This window comes from Spinacia oleracea, chromosome 5 (assembly GCF_020520425.1).
Source record: "Spinacia oleracea cultivar Varoflay chromosome 5, BTI_SOV_V1, whole genome shotgun sequence".
NCBI lineage: Eukaryota > Viridiplantae > Streptophyta > Magnoliopsida > Caryophyllales > Amaranthaceae > Spinacia > Spinacia oleracea.
In genome coordinates, this window is record NC_079491.1 from 61,253,901 (window position 1) to 61,271,632 (window position 17,732).

The following is a 17,732-nucleotide window of genomic DNA, read 5'->3' on the forward strand; positions in this document are numbered from 1 at the left end:
TTAATGTGATTGTTAATTGGATTATGTGTATTGTTATGTTACTTATGTGTACAAAAACGTTTTCGAACTAAAATTATTTATTTTATGGGATGAAATTGTAATTACTCAGTTTATCTGATTTTGGGGGAGCTTCTCTCTCCTTTCTACTTTCAATCATTTTTTTACGTTGGTAAACGAGACTTGGCCACGAGTGAGGATGCACGATTAGAATAAATCACATAGTCAAGAGACAATTTACAGTTTAATTTAGTTTATTTAATTTTAGAGTTTGCTATTGGATCTGGTTTGTAATGGTTGACTTTAAATTAGAACACTTAGTTAATGATTTGAAATGTTATTGTTTAATTTGTAGTTCCTTAATTACTCTCAAAGTTTGAACGATCTTTTCAATTTAAATGGGGATTATTAAATTAAAAAGGTTTAAATTTTGGGGTTGTTACACCGTGTGTTCTTGACGGCTAGCCCCACTATCCCCTCTTGATTTTCTTTGGGGGTAAGTTTGGATTCTTTTGTGGGATGTAGTAATGCACCTTGTTTGGGGAGAATTCCGGTTGGTTGATTTTCTTTGGGGGTAAGTTTGGTTTCTTTTGCGGGATGTAGTAATGCACCTTGTTTGGGGAGAATTCCGGTTGGGTGCAACGCAGGGCTTGGGTGCAATAGATTATATTTTCTTTCCGTGAGAAGTATATGTGGATTGAGTTCGGACAACTTGTTGGTCGTGGCGGTAATCGGATCTGTAAATCAGGTAAGGTGGTGGGAAGCAGATGAAGTTGCTTGGATCCTAAAGAATTTGGTTGGGTTGGCTTGCCATTTGAGTGTTGGGATAGATGGATGAAGTTTGAAAAGAGGGGGATGGATATGTGTGTGGACGGCGATTTAAGAGCGAGGGTGTTGGTCTGGTTTGGTAGGTGAGCTTGAGGATGTGGTGAGGTGAAGGTAAAGGATTCAGATTGTTTTGGGAGTATGATAGAACTTTTTCTATTTGGGAAATTCTGAAAAAGATAATTTTTTTGATTCATCGGCGTTGTCACTTTTGTCTTCTTAGTCAATGAATGCTAAGTCATCCCTAAGATTACTGTTTCTCTTCTGGAAATTTCCCGCCACTCTTTTTCTTGCAGGTTTTTGCTAACACTTCCACTTTTAGTCCTGGGATCTGTTTTTTTTCTTTTTTTAGAGACAAATTTTCATCCCTCACTCTCTGACAAGATGTGTTTCTGGTATCGTATCTTTTTCTTTGGTGGAGGTCGTTGTTTTCTGGTTTTGTGGAAGTGGATGGGATTGGATGGCAAGGGAGGTTTGGTGGGGAGTTTTTGTTGCATCACGGACATTTCTGGTGGATGGGGATGGGGATGGGGATGGGGAATTATGGCTCGTTTGAAAATCCCCAACCCAGACGGAGGATAGAATTTGAGAATGTTCATCAATTTGGCAACATATACTAATGTATGATGATCTGTTCACCTCTTCCCCTTTGAAATATACTTTAACAAATTTCCCTATCATATTTTCTATAGCTTTTAACACATCAATCATGTGAAATTTGATTGGAAGTTTAGGTAGGTCGAACCATCTAGGGACGAATATGGTATTTGCCTCCGATGGCCGAAATCGAGGCTCCCAGAGTCTTGTAGCAATAAATTATCTTTGATGAACCACATTCCATCCGCGATGAGGCGTTGAGGGCCTTCAATGGTTGGGAATTTGAGCGAGTATAAACCTTTTCAAAGACCTATGAGAGTGGGGTTAGCTTTGAGATTCCACAGCTTCTTAAACTGTCCGGAGATAAATTTGATGGAAAAGGATTTTCCCATGACCTTGAGAATTATGGCTGATTTTCATGAAGATTAGATTGGTTGGAGAACCTCTTCCAAAATGGGAACAATCACACCCGTAGAAGAAAAAAATGCCATGGGTGGTGACTTGGTGGTTTGTGTGGTGGTGGAGGAAAGGGTATGGAGGTTCGTGGTTAAGATATCCTTAAAAGAGAATTTTGTGGGTTTGCTCGTTGTTGGAGAGTCTACTAACATCGGTGTTGTATTCGACGGAGTTGTGCTTTGCTGGCGTAGAGGCTTTAGCTTGCTGAAGAGGGTGTCGTTGATAGTCATGGTTGTTGGATCGGGGTTGAGGAGGGGGGGGTGGGTTCAGGAGAGGGTTCCATTTTTTACTACTTAACTCTAAATTATATGTTATAGTATTTAGAATTCTCCCACAAAAAAACTTTTTTTTGACCGGGAATAAAAATATCATTAATTATAAGCCATATGGTATCTACAACAAAAATATAGATATACTGCGTACAAAACAGCCACATAGAACATTAACGCAAATTTCACAATAGAAACAATTAACCTTATTTCACCGTCATAACATGCCTTATTTTTTTGGGAGGTTCATGACGGACAACATTCTCCTCAGTCGAACTTATTGACAAGATCAATAATATGAAAAGAGTGGATGAATACTTGGCCTCGATTAAAATAGACATGAGGAAGACCTCGTATACACTGGGATTCCCTTCTCTGAATTTAGAGGGTTTATGGGTTTCCTGATCAATGGATTCAACTAATACATCAATATATTTCTACAGTCTCATACAAAGTCCACATTAACGAAAATAGCCCAGGTCAGTTCCGGCCTAAGTGTGGTATTCGTCAGGTAGATCGTTTATCTCCCTTCTTATTCCTTTTCTGCAAGGATGTATTGTTCAGGATGCTTCAGTGTGGGATTGATCGAGATTAGTCTTACGAGGGGATGTCGTCAAATCTCAGATATGTTCTTTGCTGATGACACATTCCTTTTTTCCAAAGGAAATCCGGAGAGTTGTAATATGTCACTAATATTATTAGTAGATTTTCAAGATTCGGGTCAACAACTGAATATTCATAAATCTTATTTCAAACTGGGTTCTAATACACAAACGCTGGAACAACAGACTTTCAAGGCATTTTGCAAATGCAGATGGTTTCAAACTTGGGGCAACATTTAGGAGTGCCTATTGACCCAATGGAGAAAAAATGTACGAATTTTCAATTCATGTTCGACAAGGTAATTAACATGGTTAGTTCTTGGAAACCCGTGTACCTTCCTTAGGCTCAGAAACCGATCCTTATTAATTATATATTTGTTGCAATAGCTTTCCATTTCCTCAGTTTTATGGAAAAACTGCTTTCAATTTTATATAAGGTAGTTTCTATTTGGCACGGTTTTTCTAGGCCAATAAGGCAAAGTCAGAAATTTATTGGGTGAGGAATCCGGTTATCCAACTTCCTAAAGGATTAGGAGGTTTAGGAATTCGTAGCATGCATGTTGTGTCTAAATAAAGATCTTTTAACGAGGTAAGTGTGGCATGTAGTAAATTTTTTTACTATACATTAGCTAGAATTTGCAAGCGTAAGTTTGTGTCCCCTCTCATGACGGGAATCCCAAATGCTACTACAGGCCAATGAATTTCTTGGGGTAAATGGGGTATTTGTCGAGCGAGTAACCTTCTGCTACGAGGTTGTGATTGAAATATTGGAAATGGAAAGACAGTGGTGGTAAGAAGGGATAGGTGGGTAAATGGAAGGGTAAATCGAATGTGACTCTCCTAAGTACTATGACATGGAAAGTTATTCACTTTATCTTTCATATTGGAACTAACTAGGATTTATATAGAGTTAATTCGTGTTTTGGATGGTGCTCGACAGATTGCAGCTATGGAGTTACCTTCTAATGACAATGGTGATTTTTCATATTATCGTTTTCACAAGTCGGAGAAATTTACTGTGAAGACGGCCTATGCAAAATTAACAGTAGAAGACCATAGGTTAGCACCACCCCATCTGACCCTTGATTTTTTAGGGCTCTTTGGGCTCTTGAAATCCTTCCACAATGGAAACTTTTCTTGTGGAAGCTCTTTCACAACGGAATAGCTATGAAGGTTAATATGAATTAGGAAACTCGGAATTCAATTGTATATCATCTGTGATTTTTGTCCTAGTGGTGATGACGACATACAACATATATTCCGGAATTGGGTTCTTGCGAAACAAGTTTGTAAGAGTGGTACTTGTTATCCACTCATAAATATATGACGACCTTTCATTTACAGATTGGTTCCTCTACTACATCCGCCCTTTTCCAACACCTAGATGGCGAAAATAACCCTAGTATTAGAATCCAACCTTGCTTGCCTTGTACTTTTCTTATCTTTCCTTGTATTTTTCTTATCTAAGATTTCTAGGACATTTTTCTTTTAAGTTTAAAGTCTTTAGATAAGATTATTATGTTATTGTAATTCAGTTTTCACTGGAAGTTTTTAGCTAATTCAAAATAAACCTCTATGAGGGATATGAACCAATACCTCTCACCAAAAGTTTCCTTTAATTAATCACTAGCGTTGTTGTAAGCTTTTATAGATATTGTGATGTCGCTTTTTTTTAAAGCTTTCTTGCCTCAACAAAGTCTCCCGAACAGATACACGCGTCGTGGGCCCCACTTGTGACTGGTATGCGCACACAAGTGGCCGATCAACGTCCGCGTCCCTTTTTTGTCGCCAATAAACAAGAGCGCTCCTTTTTAGAAACCTTGCCCGCTCGTGCTCCACGAGTCCCTTTGAATTCATTACGCACAAGGCTTGCACCCCTACTGCCCAATAAGTAGGAGCGCGTCGCACGATCCGGTGCCCAAATATTCGGATCGTGACAATTGGTATCAGAGCCAAGGTTCAAACCTAGGCATCAAGAGACCCAAGCAAGCAAATTGAGATGGGATAAATTGAAGAAATACTAGCCTGACGAGAGGGAAAGTCAGAATCATGGACCCAGATCGAAGAGATTGTCATCAAGCAAGATAAGCGAATAGACGATCTCTAAGTTGAGGTCGAAGAATTGAAAACGGAAAGAGACTCATTGCGCGAGCAACTCAACTATGTACAAGGGATGGTTGATGACTCGCAGGACAAGTGCGCTACTTTGATGCGTGCTAATAGAGACACTGGTGGTGGCGGTACAAGCCGAATCAAGCCACCCAAGCCTCGTACCTTCTGTGGTGCGAGGGACTCCAAAGAGGTCGACAACTTCATCTTCGACATGGAGAAATACTTCAGGATTTTCCAACTGAAGGACAATATGATGGTGGACATTGCAACAATGTATTTGGTGGATGATGCTGAACTCTGGTGGCGTTGTAAGTACGCCAACATCCAAGCCAATAAGGTGATGATTGATACATGAGAAGAGTTCAGGGCAGATCTCATAGCCCAATTTTACCCCGAAAACACCAAATTCATCGCTCGAACAAAGCTTACAACCTTGCAACATAAGGGCTCCGTTCGAGAGTACGTGAAAGAGTACTCCGCGTGCATGCTCGACATTAAGGACATGAACGAGAAGTATCGGTTGTGCAATTTCCTTAAGGGATTGAAGGAGTGGGCTCATCTTGAGATCTAGCGCTCAAAAGTAGACATCTTATCAGGGGTCGTTGCGGCGGCATAAAGACTGGTGGATTACTCATTCGATAGAGATCCCGTTCAGAAGAAGGGGAACAAAAATTCAACAACGAGCACTCCTAAAAATCTAGGGAATGGCTCCCAAGCTAGTTCCAATAGTGTGGGGAACAAGTACCGAAGTGGGGGGAGAAGACTCACGGAAGAACTGTAACTCATCCTCTTCCAGTAAGGGAGGAGCTCATTCAGGATCTTCGCCATGGAACAAAACCCTTAATTGTATATTGTGTCATGGACCACATAAACGGTTTGAATGCAAGCATAAGGGAGAATTTGATAGTTTACAGAAGAAGTTGTCCGCCATGACTACCTCGAATCCGACTCAAGAGGATGACAGAGAAGAGTCGGAGTACGGCGAAGAGGAACCCTCAAAACTGGGCGTTGTCCACATGATGTATGCCATGGGAAAAGAACTCCAAGGAGAGAAACCCCACAGTACTGACTTGATGTATGTGGAAGTCCAGGTGAATGAGAAAGGAGGCCGAGCTATGGTAGATACAGATGCCACTCACAATTTCGTTACTGAAAGCAAAGCAAAAAGGCTCGGGTTAAAGTTGATGCATGAAGGGGAGAAAATGAAAACTGTCAACTCGGCAGTGAGGCTCATTCACGACATTGCAAAGAACATCCCCACAAAGTTGGGAGACTGTAGCGGAAATCTCAACTTCACAGTGGCGACTATGGACGACTTCAATCTTGTGTTGGGCATGGATTTTTCCGTGCCAGCAAAGCCGTCCCGATGTCTTACCTGGGTTCCTTACTCGTGGCAGTAAAACAACCTTGCCTTCTCAAGACATGTACCCCAGGTAAAGAAGAGAAGAAACAAAAGGGGCCTCTTCTATCAGCTATGCAGTTGAAGAAAGGGCTTAAGAGAAATGTGAAGGAAATAATGCCCTTGGTCCAAGTATGCATTCTATGTTAAGTCTAATAAATGCGGTTCAGTATTAATTAACAAGTTAATAATTCAGTGAGATCAAGTGAGCTGAATGCCTAGCTAGAGGCCGCTTCAGTTCAAGTGGAATTAATGATATTAATCCACAGCTTACTCTTGACTGAACCCGTAGGGTCACACAAATAGTACGTAAACGGATCAAGTATTTAATGGCATTAAATACTCCATCTATGGATATTCGGAATCGACGGATCTTGGTTTCAGTGGGAGCTGAGATCGTCACAGGCAAGAAATGAATACTCCGGAAACGATGATATTGCCGGAAACGGAAATATGGATCGTATCGGAAATATAAATATTATCCAAGTCGTAGATGTTGCCGGAAACGGAAACATGGTACGTATCGGAAAATATTATCGGAAATGGAAATATTGCCGGAATCGGAAATATTGCCGGAAACGGAAATATTGTCAGAAACGGAAATATTATCGGAATCGGAAAATAATTCCGGAAACGGAAAATAATTCCGGAAACGGAAATATTAAATATTTGTTCGAAACGGAAATTAATTCCGGAATCGGAAATATTAAATGTTGTTCGTATCGGAAATGAATTCCGGAATCGGGAATTTAATCGGAAGCGTATCGTACGAATTAGCATCGGACGAGGCCCGCTAGACGAAGACCCATCACGAAGCCAGGCCATCGCCCAGCGAGCCGCACGCAACGCACGCCTCGACCAGGCCCAGCGCAAGGCCAGGCCCAGCCAAGGGTGCGCGCGCGCACGCAGCACCGCACATGGGCTGTGCGCTTGTCGTGGGCCGCAAGGCCTGCGCGGGTGCACGGCTTGTGCGATGCGTATGCCGGAAATCCTAATTCTATTGGGATTCGTGCGAAGATTAAAATCCTAATCTTATTAGAATTGCTTTGTTATTTAGAGTCCTAATAAAGTTCTAATTAACAAATCCACATCCTAGTAGGATTAAAATTCCTTTTCCATACCTCTATAAATAAGGGCCTAGGGGTCATTATTTATACATAAGTTTTCAAGTATTCAAAACTAGGATTTTTAAGCAGAAAAATCAGCCATAACTCTTGCCCATTTTAGCCGAAAATAATAGTACCTTAAGGGCGATTCTAGTTGGTCAATCTTAAGGCGGATCCGGACGTGCTGTGGACTATCTACGGAGGGACGACACTTGGAGTCCTAAAGACTTGTTCTTGTTCGGTTCGGGCGCAGCTAGGGAAGGCACGCAACAAAGAGTATGCATCTATTCTATGCTAAATGATTATGTGTAAATAATATGTTTTCCTGGGTTTATGGTTTTTTCCGCATGATTTATGAATTGTCATATGTATCATAACCTAACAGTGGTATCACGAGCCCCTTATTATTTTCATAATCTAAATTGCATGAACATGGTTAAATATTACAAATTTGCAAGAATTAAAAGGGGTGATTAATTTTCGTAATTGTTAATTAATTGCAAATTGCGTTTATTTAATTATACGTACGCAGTTTTTCGGCAGTTTCTTCGTTACTCATCCAAATCGAGTGATTTTTGTGTCAATTCCGCATGTAAAAGGCATTCTAAAATTTTGACAAAATTAGTATTTTTCTGCCGAACCCAGAATTCTCAAATTCGAAGCCTAACTATGACTTTTCGAAGGTTTTAGTTTTTCGAATGCAAAATTTCGTAAATTTAAGATGTTAAATTAAATATTTGCGATTCTTGTTGATAAATCTTGAATTTTTTATTGACCTACTGTATATGTTTAACAAGTTTGAATGCCTAGCCTTCTTAATTATGCAATCTAATTTGTAATTATGATTAATTTGTTGAAAATTAGAATAATTTAGAATTAATTTGATTTTCATAATTAATTATAATTTAATTAGAAACCTATGATTAAAAACCACCATAAAAATTGTAAATTTATGATAAATTTTAAATTTTTATGACCTAGGCTTGAATCCATGATAATCGGAAATCAATTGAATAATAAATTTTCGATTTTTCGCCCTAAAATTGTGAAATTAATATTAATTTATTAATTTGTCATTAATTTTAAATATAAATTTTAAATTTTTATGCGATTCGTTCATATAACTTGCACGCACAAAGCAATGGACGCTTCGTGTTACCCTTAAGGGGTGTTGTATAGTGCGGGCATGCGACGACGAGCAAGGGAGCTCGTCGCCCATGCGGCACGAATGCAATGAGCAGGGGCATGGTGCACGAGCACAAGGCAGCAGCCCTGCCTTGTGTCGTGGGCCACGAGCTATGGATGAATGGGCATGGGCGAAGGCAAGGCATGGCATTCGCGTGTGGGCAGCAAGCGAGCTGCGCCACAACGCGCACTGCCTCGCGCAAGCACGCGCAGCCTCGCGCGCAGCGAGCGCAAGCTCGCGTGCCACGAGCGCTGCGCCCAGCGCTGATCGCGCGCAGCGCGCAATTGCTCGCGCACAGCGAGCGATGGCTCGCGTGCATCAAGCGCTGGAGCGCGCGCAGCAAGCGCTGGCGAGCGCGCACAGCGAGCGATGGCTCGCGTGCGTCAAGCGCTGGCGCGCGCGCAGCGAGCACCACTTGTGCGATGGCTTGCGATGGGAAAATGCAGCAGCTATGCGACGAGCGCATGGGCTGCGCGCACATGGCCAGCGATGGCTGTGTGCGTGTGGCCCATGGGCGTGCGATGCGTAGGGTGTTTGCGTTGCGATTAGATCGTTTTGAATGTTTAATTTGAAATTTTCAGTTTACGTAATTTTAATTAATTTTAAAATTAATAATTTAAATTATTTTCTTGGATTTTAATTTTGAATATTGTAATTATAATAAATTTTATTTATTCTAATTATTTTACTAAAATTAAAATCATGAATTAATTTAAATACGACTGAAATTAAATTAAACTTTTTGGATTCAATTATAAATTTATATGAGCTTTAAATTTTAATTAAATTTGTATGTTTCCGGTTAGACTAGAAATACATTTTTATGTTTAAAATTAGTAAAGCATATGAATTTATTGGTTTAAGTGGGAGCCCTTTTAGTCATAAACTCTTGATTAGGTCTACAAATCCTTAAGGTTAAAACAACTTGATTAGAATTAATAAGGACTGAATAATTGGTAGATTATTGGTGCCCTTGATTAATTGCTGCAAATGTTTACGTGATGCATAATGTGTTTTAACTAACCAGCTATGTGGGCCATTCATGATAATGAATGGGTGAATGGTATATATATTGTATATGTACTGTTTTGCAGGTTATGAAGTGACTAGTATGGCCCAAATAGGATAGAAAATATGGTCTGCGTACCATTAATTTGAATGTAATTGGTCTAAAGTACCAAAGTTGTTTTTCAATTCAAATATGGTCTGCGTACCATCAAATAGTTGTAATTAGTTTTAATTATAGCTTATCCTATTTGAAGAAAATGGTGCCTCCCACGGAGATTTTCAAGACGGACTTTGAAGTTAAAGCTTCAAGATGAAGTCGGGCCATACTAGATCACATTTATCTTATGCATGTTTTAAGTTATTTATTGCTTTTAAATATGTCTTAAAATGCATGAGATCAAAAGCTTGATTATGTTGCATGATTAAGGATTTTAGTTCACTTAAAATCTAACCAACATAGTAAGAGCCTTAAGTTCCAAACTTAAAAATTGAGTTAAAAGGTGCCATGCCAAAATATACACTTGCTTGGATATCCTTTACATCAATCTAGTAATAGTTTTCGCTCAGCGAGGTGTTACTTATTGGTCCTAAAGGGGCAAGGTACACAAATAATTGTGAGTACATGTTAGTTTTGGTGAAACTCAACGATATAAGTAAGGAGTCCTTTTATGTCGTGGCAAAATCGATAGGTTTACCTAATAAGTTCTTAGACGTACCTATCAACCAAGAATAGTTTCTAGACTATTAGCAAAAGGCTTTTGCTTACCTAAGATGTTTTAGGATTAAGTCGACAAACTGTGCTTAGTTCTTCAATGATTTTAGGATCTTGGAATCATTTTATTCACACCTGCCGGAACAATAAATTCGAATAAAATGCTAATAACTTGTTGAAATTGCATGATTGCTTTAATTTTCAAGTTATTACTCATGATAAATGTTTAGACTTTGCATGCTTCAATGTATGTTTTAATTATTGTTTATAATTAAATATCTTGCACTGCAGTAAATCCTTTTAGAAAGGTAACAGTAAATTTCCTCGATTGGTAGTGAATCCAAGAACGATTCACGGAAATGAGAGAAAGTGAGCAATTTAAAATGTACGTTTCTTATAGCGACTTTTATGGTTGTTTTCGAACATCAAAGTCGAATGGCAAACCAATTGGTGCTTGTGAATTTAAAATACACTGTAGTTTTGAGATCATAAAGCATTGAGTTTAATACGCTCAGCTTTACCAATGGTTAACAACCTAATATCTTTGTCCATTTAATTCTCGAATGAGTCTAGTCCCTAGACATTCGAATAGATCGATGCTTAGAGAACTTTAGAAGCTTCTGGTAAGATCATCTAGTTGAAACTTAATATTCAACATAAATGGTAAGAACCTTGTTGGGGTGACATTGGACATGTCTAACAAAGTATAAAAGTCAACACTAAAGAATTCAATTCTTAAGACTATAAGAAAGGGTACAAGAAATAGGAAAACAAGGAACAAATGAAAGGAATTTACGATTCCGTTTCTACCTATAAGTTTATGTTTAAAGAGAAGTGACCTAACAATCAAACTTCCTTGGTATCATATACCGCTTGAGGTTCTTACTTCGGTAATAACTCAAACAATGGAAGCTAGGATACACTAATGACCTACAAGTGGGAAATGAAGCATGGAAATGCTACATTAGTTGTAGGGTCATCTAGTTTGTTTTAAGTCCTTTCAAAGGCTGGAACTTAATGGCTATTTTGTTCCATAATCAACATACCTAAATTTCTGTTTTCAAACACAGAAAGACTCACATTCAAGAAAAACAAAAACAATGTTTGGTTGTTTATTTGAATGAAATGGTCAATTACAAGTTGAGTCAATATGCTTGATTAAAACAAACAACTCTTTAAAGAACTTTACTAGGTTCAAATCAAGCCCTTGATTTGAGTTCCACTAATCTTTGGCATTGTTGCTTAGACCATGTCAACAAGTTAACATTCACAAGCTCTATTTTAATGGACTTTTGAAAGTTGATTGATTTCTAGATCATTTTTAAGACAACTAGTCTTACTTGTTGAAAGTAACAAAAGATATGAACTATTGTTAGAACGCCTAGACAATAGAGTTCAAAGCTAAAGAAAGATTTTATGACTTTATTATTTCACATGGATTTGAGTGAATATAGGTTTATTTACTCAAATGTGATATAAGTTGAAACTGTTTGGCTAGTTCAAAGATTCAGAAGTATAAAATCCACTTGGCAAGAAATCATAAAGATCTAGATCATGTTGATGATTACTTGAGACCAAATATGATCATCAATGATTGTGTGTTGTAATTTCACAATCTAGGTCCATAAGATATGGCATATCTTAGTTGGAATAATCGAAGTCAATTAGTACTTGATTCGATCAATGATGGATCATAAAGACTTTTCCTATAATTTCTAAAACAAAATGCTCAACTACCACCAAACTAAACCAAATTCGTCAAAGCTATTGAAAAGTAATTTCAGAATAACTTTTCATAAAATATATCTAGAGAGTTGCAAAACTCAGTGGAGCTTAGTGTTTGTCATTCGACAAACTAAGGCTCAAGTATAGATATATGTTTCATTATGATTTATTCAAATGAAACACAAGGGTATTGTTTCTACCACGAATTTTTGAGAACATAATGTTTGTTTGCTCGAAATAATGTCCTTTTTGGAAATTCGTTTCCAAAATGACAAGTGGGAGAAAATAGACTTCGAAAGTTTTCGAGGCGAACAACAAACATAAACGAACATTCCGGAGGCTTTTCGAAGTGCTTCAGAAAATCCGAACTTATTCTTTAAGGACTTTAGAAGTGGATTTAAAGAATAGACATCTCTTAGAAGACTTTACAAGTGCTTCAAGGAGAACAGAATATTCAAAGGACTTTCAAGTGGCTATTGATATTCTATTGTTTGATGTTCTATACCCTGGTAGGCATAGAGTTCAAGTCACTGGAACTATGAGATTCTTCTATTAGATAGTGAAGAAACATGGAGTTCAGGTCACTGAAACTATGCAATTCTTCTATTAGATAGTAAAGAAACCTACAACTTGCAGTCAAACAAAAGAAGTGACTTGTAAGAAAGCTATGACGAAACCCAGATTCCCTAAAATGGTTAGAGGCCATATATAGACTATATGTTTAATTGGTTAAAGGCCATAAAACATACTCAATGTTTTGATGACAAAATTGAAATTTTGTTGATTTGCAAGAATAGTTTCACACCTATTGGTTGCAAGTTTGTTTTAAGGATAAAAACCATCAAACATGGAATTGTGTTCACACACAAAGCTAGATTAGTTGCTAAAGGTTACAAGCAAATTCATGGCATGGATTGTGTTGAAACCTCATGCAAAATCGTAATGCTTAAGTCTATAATTCAAGCAATGATTGCATATTGGTACATATGGCAATTGGATGACAAAACGTATTCCTCAATCAAATGTTAGAATATAATATGTACATGGTATGTCATAGAATTTGTGGATCCAAATAAATGCTTGAAAAGGAAAGCTACCTTATAAAATCTAAGTACAGATTTAAGCAAGCAATTGGGAATTGGAACTGTATTTTAAGTGAAGCTAATAAGCATTTTAGTTTCATAAAATATACATGATTCTTATAGATATATAAAAAGTTTAGTGGGAGTACTTAAAACTTAATTGGTCCTATGTGTATTACACACATATCTCTCTATTGTGAAATAACATTCAAATGCTAATGACTTAGATTTGAAATTATTCATCAATGATGGACCATGGCGAAACTTGGTACATACTGGGTATTAAGATCTATTTACAAAGATCTTATGATATTGTTTTGGATTAAGTAATGGCATTTACTAAATCAAACACGAAAGTCTCCATTGGAGATATTCGACCCATGTGAATAAATCTAAGTAAAGGATGTTTGAACTATGTATAAGCATTTACTAAGTTAAACATCAAAGGATCTAAATAAGATTACCTATATTATATGTCAAAGAATTTAGCTGAATTTAGTATTTACTGAAACTAGATAAGCTAAAGTTACATGAATAGAATTCAATTGGGAATTATTCTGCAAAAGAATTTATCATGTATGATATAATATGAGGATCGCCAAAAACGTATCGTATGACTTTAGCCATGACGAACATATACCAATCTCTATTGATCTAAGTAAAGATCAACTAGATTGAGATCAAGAATACTTATGGTACTTGAAAAGGTACATAGGAATAGTTCTTGATTCAAGGAAATAAAGATATGCTAAATATTGATGCTACACGCATAAACACTGGCAAAGGATCAAGCAAGACCCTTTGGAGTTAACCATTGATAAGGACGAGCTATAGAGCATCGTGTTTTGAAAATGGCAACATGGGTTGGAGACCATGAGTTGTTGCGTGGGAAATTAAAATAATAATTTCTATGTTCTAAGATATAGTTGGAGAGTCTTCCACATATCTATGAACTGCTTGGATAGGTAAATCCAAACAAAGCATCACTAGCAACCTATACAGTTGAAGTAAAAGTAATTATTGCCTAAGAAGCAATAAAACAGGGTTGTTTAAAGTTCTTCACTGAACTTGGGTAGATCACCTATCTGCTGGCTTGATGGTTCTTCATTGAAAAATGCGTAGAACCACTCTTGAAGCAAGAAAAACGTCTGCTAACTTGATGGTTCTTCATTGCAAAATGAGTAAAACCACCATCGAAGCAAGAAAGACTAGATCACATAATAAACAAACTCGAAAAGATCTTATCATCATATCTCAAAGAACATTCGATGAAAAGGATGTTAAGATTGGCAAAGCATGATAACTAAACCTATGCAACAAGTGAGAAGCAACACTCACGTTGTAGCACTGGAAATCAAGCATAGCTTTGAATTCCATGAAATGTTTTAAAGATGGGTTAGAGGCCCATGGTTGTAAAACATTGGGGTTGAACATTTATCATATATGAAATGTATTTTCATATTCCATTTAATCTTGGTTTAGTATTAAATGATGAGTCCCTTCAAATTTGACGAAATATTCAAGATAGACTGTCAGGACCAGTCCTGTGACTAAGAAATGTCTATCAAGTGAACTTGAATGTCAAAGGTTGAAAATGGTCCCTAGTCGGAGTTTTCTATAAAATTGGACGCATAGAAAACGTTAGACGATTAGAATGCAAGATGACTAGTAGTTCTGTTTCTTAAACTATGTGGACATGGCAATGTCATAATCATTTGCATAGATACTTACTTTGGGAAGACTAGTATCGGACAAGACCTATGAAACTTTACTGTAAGAGATGAAAATCTGTCATAAGTAAATTTCATTAAAATTATTAGACACTAAATCCTCAATACCTGAGTGATTTGAGATTACTTGTTTGAGAACTGGTTGTGAAAGAATTATTTGCCGTGCTTTCCATTCCTTCATTTCGGTTTCTTATACAACTTTACAAGCCTGATTGTTGGCTAAGATCAAGGCTATAATTAAGGGATTACAATAACAAATATGGCTAGAGTATCTCACGTATCTTAACCATATTAATAACAACATTGACTAAAAATATTTACCATATTTATTTACATAGTCTATTACACCCCCACAGTCGAATCGGTAGGTTTACGAACGGTTAGACTGTCCCGAAAATCATCAAATAGAACGCGCGGAAGACCTTTTGTGAAAATATCAGCAATTTGATAACGGGATGGAACATGTAGAACACGTACCTCGCCGCGTCTAACCTTTTCCCGAACAAAATGAATATCCATCTCAATGTGTTTAGTCCGTTGATGTTGTACCGGATTCCCAGTCAAATATATGGCACTCACATTGTCACAATAAACTATAGTTGCTTTCGGGACGGGACAATTGAGCTCAAGTAGAAGATTTCGAATCCAACAGGACTCGGAAACAACATTTGCAACACCTCGGTACTCAGCTTCGGCACTTGACTTTGAAAGAGTTGGTTGACGTTTTGAAGACCAAGAAATCAAGTTGTCCCCCAAATATACACAATAACCCGAAGTGGATCGTCGAGTATCTGGACACCCACCCCAATCTGCATTTGTGTATGATAATAATGACTTTATAGAGGTTTTATATAAGTACGTACCAAAATTAATTGTACCTCTAATGTAACGCAATATACATTTCATAGCCTCCATATGTTCAACTTTCGGAGCATGCATGAAAAGGCAGACCTGTTGAACAGCATAAGAAATGTCCGGACGAGTAAGTGTCAAATATTGCAAGGCACCGGCCAGACGTCGGTACTTTGTAGGATCTGCAAATGGGGCACTTGTGGTTGCACTCATTTTGCCTTTTGTATCTACGGGAGTGGGACAGGGTTTACATTGTGACATGCCTGCCCTATCAAGAATATCTTCTGCATAAGACTTATGAGACATTAAAATGCTATTTCTGTCTCGGGATACAGCAATACCCAAGAAATAACTCAACGGACCCAAGTCTTTCATTGCAAATTCCGTAGCCAACTTAGACATAATACTGAGTCTGAGAGAGTCTGAAGATGCAGTTAGAATAATATCATCCACATATAATAACAAATATGCAACATCCTTTCCACGACAATAAATAAACAAAGAATTATCTGAAGTACTGTGTGAAAAACCAATAGTGGCCACATATTCCGCAAATCGCTGATACCAAGCCCTTGGAGCTTGTTTCAAGCCATAGAGTGACTTACGTAAAAGACAAACATAATCGGACCGGGCCGGATCACGGAAACCCATTGGTTGATGCATGTACACTGTTTCATTTAAATTACCGTGGAGAAAAGCATTCTTGACATCCAGTTGATGGATAGGCCAAGAAAGGGATAAAGCAATAGTGAGAACCACCCTGATTGTGGATGGTTTAACAACCGGACTGAAAGTTTCATCACAGTCAATGCCTTCCCGTTGAGACCTGCCATCACCTACAAGACGGGCTTTATGCCTCTCAAAAGAACCATCAGATTTCTTTTTATGCCGAAAAATCCACAAAGAACGAATAATATTAGCATTTGACGGACGAGGGACCAATTCCCAAGTCTTACTATCAATTAGAGCATTATATTCATCAAGCATAGCGTTTTTCCAATTCGGGTCATTTAAGGCGTCAACCGGGTTTCTGGGAATTGGAGAGATGGTTGCTATTGTGGCATTAAGAGCATGGTTTTTATACTTCAGGTTCGGTTTGACAATTCCGTGTTGACTTCGAGTGGTCATGCGGGTAGGTGGGGGCGGGGAGGACTGCTGGAATTGTGCAGTGGGCAAGCCTGACCTCTGATGGGGTGGGCAGTAGATAGATGGGCTCACGTCAGTGGGTTGTGGGCCAGGGGAAGGGTGGGCCTCGCTGCCAACAGATGGGGGGGACCTCATTTGGGTCAATGGGGAAGTCATTGGTGCTGTAGTTATTGGAGTGATAGGAGAAGGGGCCAAAGGGGAATTGGGTGTGGTGTTGGGCTGCTGTTGTTGGGCCGACTCATTGGGTGTGTTGGCCATATCAGGATTGGCCATATCATGCAAAATGTGATATCTAAGTGGAGAAAAATCATCATTCAAAAATTCATACGAGGCATTAGATGGGTTGTGGGATTTGGAGAATGGGAAATTAGTCTCATCAAACCACACATGCCGTGCAATAATTAATTTCCGACTTGATAAATCATAGCATATGTACCCTCGATGGTTGGAGGGATAACCCAAAAAAACACATGGTGTTGATCGCGGTTGAAGCTTATGAATTTGAGTAGATGGAAATAGAGGAAAACACAAGCACCCGAATACCCGTAAGTGAGAATAAGATGGAGTCTTTTGAAATAGAATGTGGGTTGGAGTTTTGTAAGCTAGGAGTTTGGAGGGCATAATATTGTGTAAATACGTGGCCATAGCTAAGGCATGGTGCCAAAATGATGGTGGCACGGTAGCATGGGCAAGTATTGTACGAAAATTGGTGTAGTTGTCTAAGAAAAACACATAGTATCGATGGCCAGATGAGCTAGGGACGGGTGATGTCCATAAGTCACTGTGAACAATATCAAAAGGCATAGTAGTAGTCGTAATTGAATCATAAAATGGCATTTTAATCAATTTTCCCAAAGGACAAGAATGACAAACCCCAGGTTTAGCCTTATTACATTCAATAAAATTACTACTACGTAAACAACGAAAA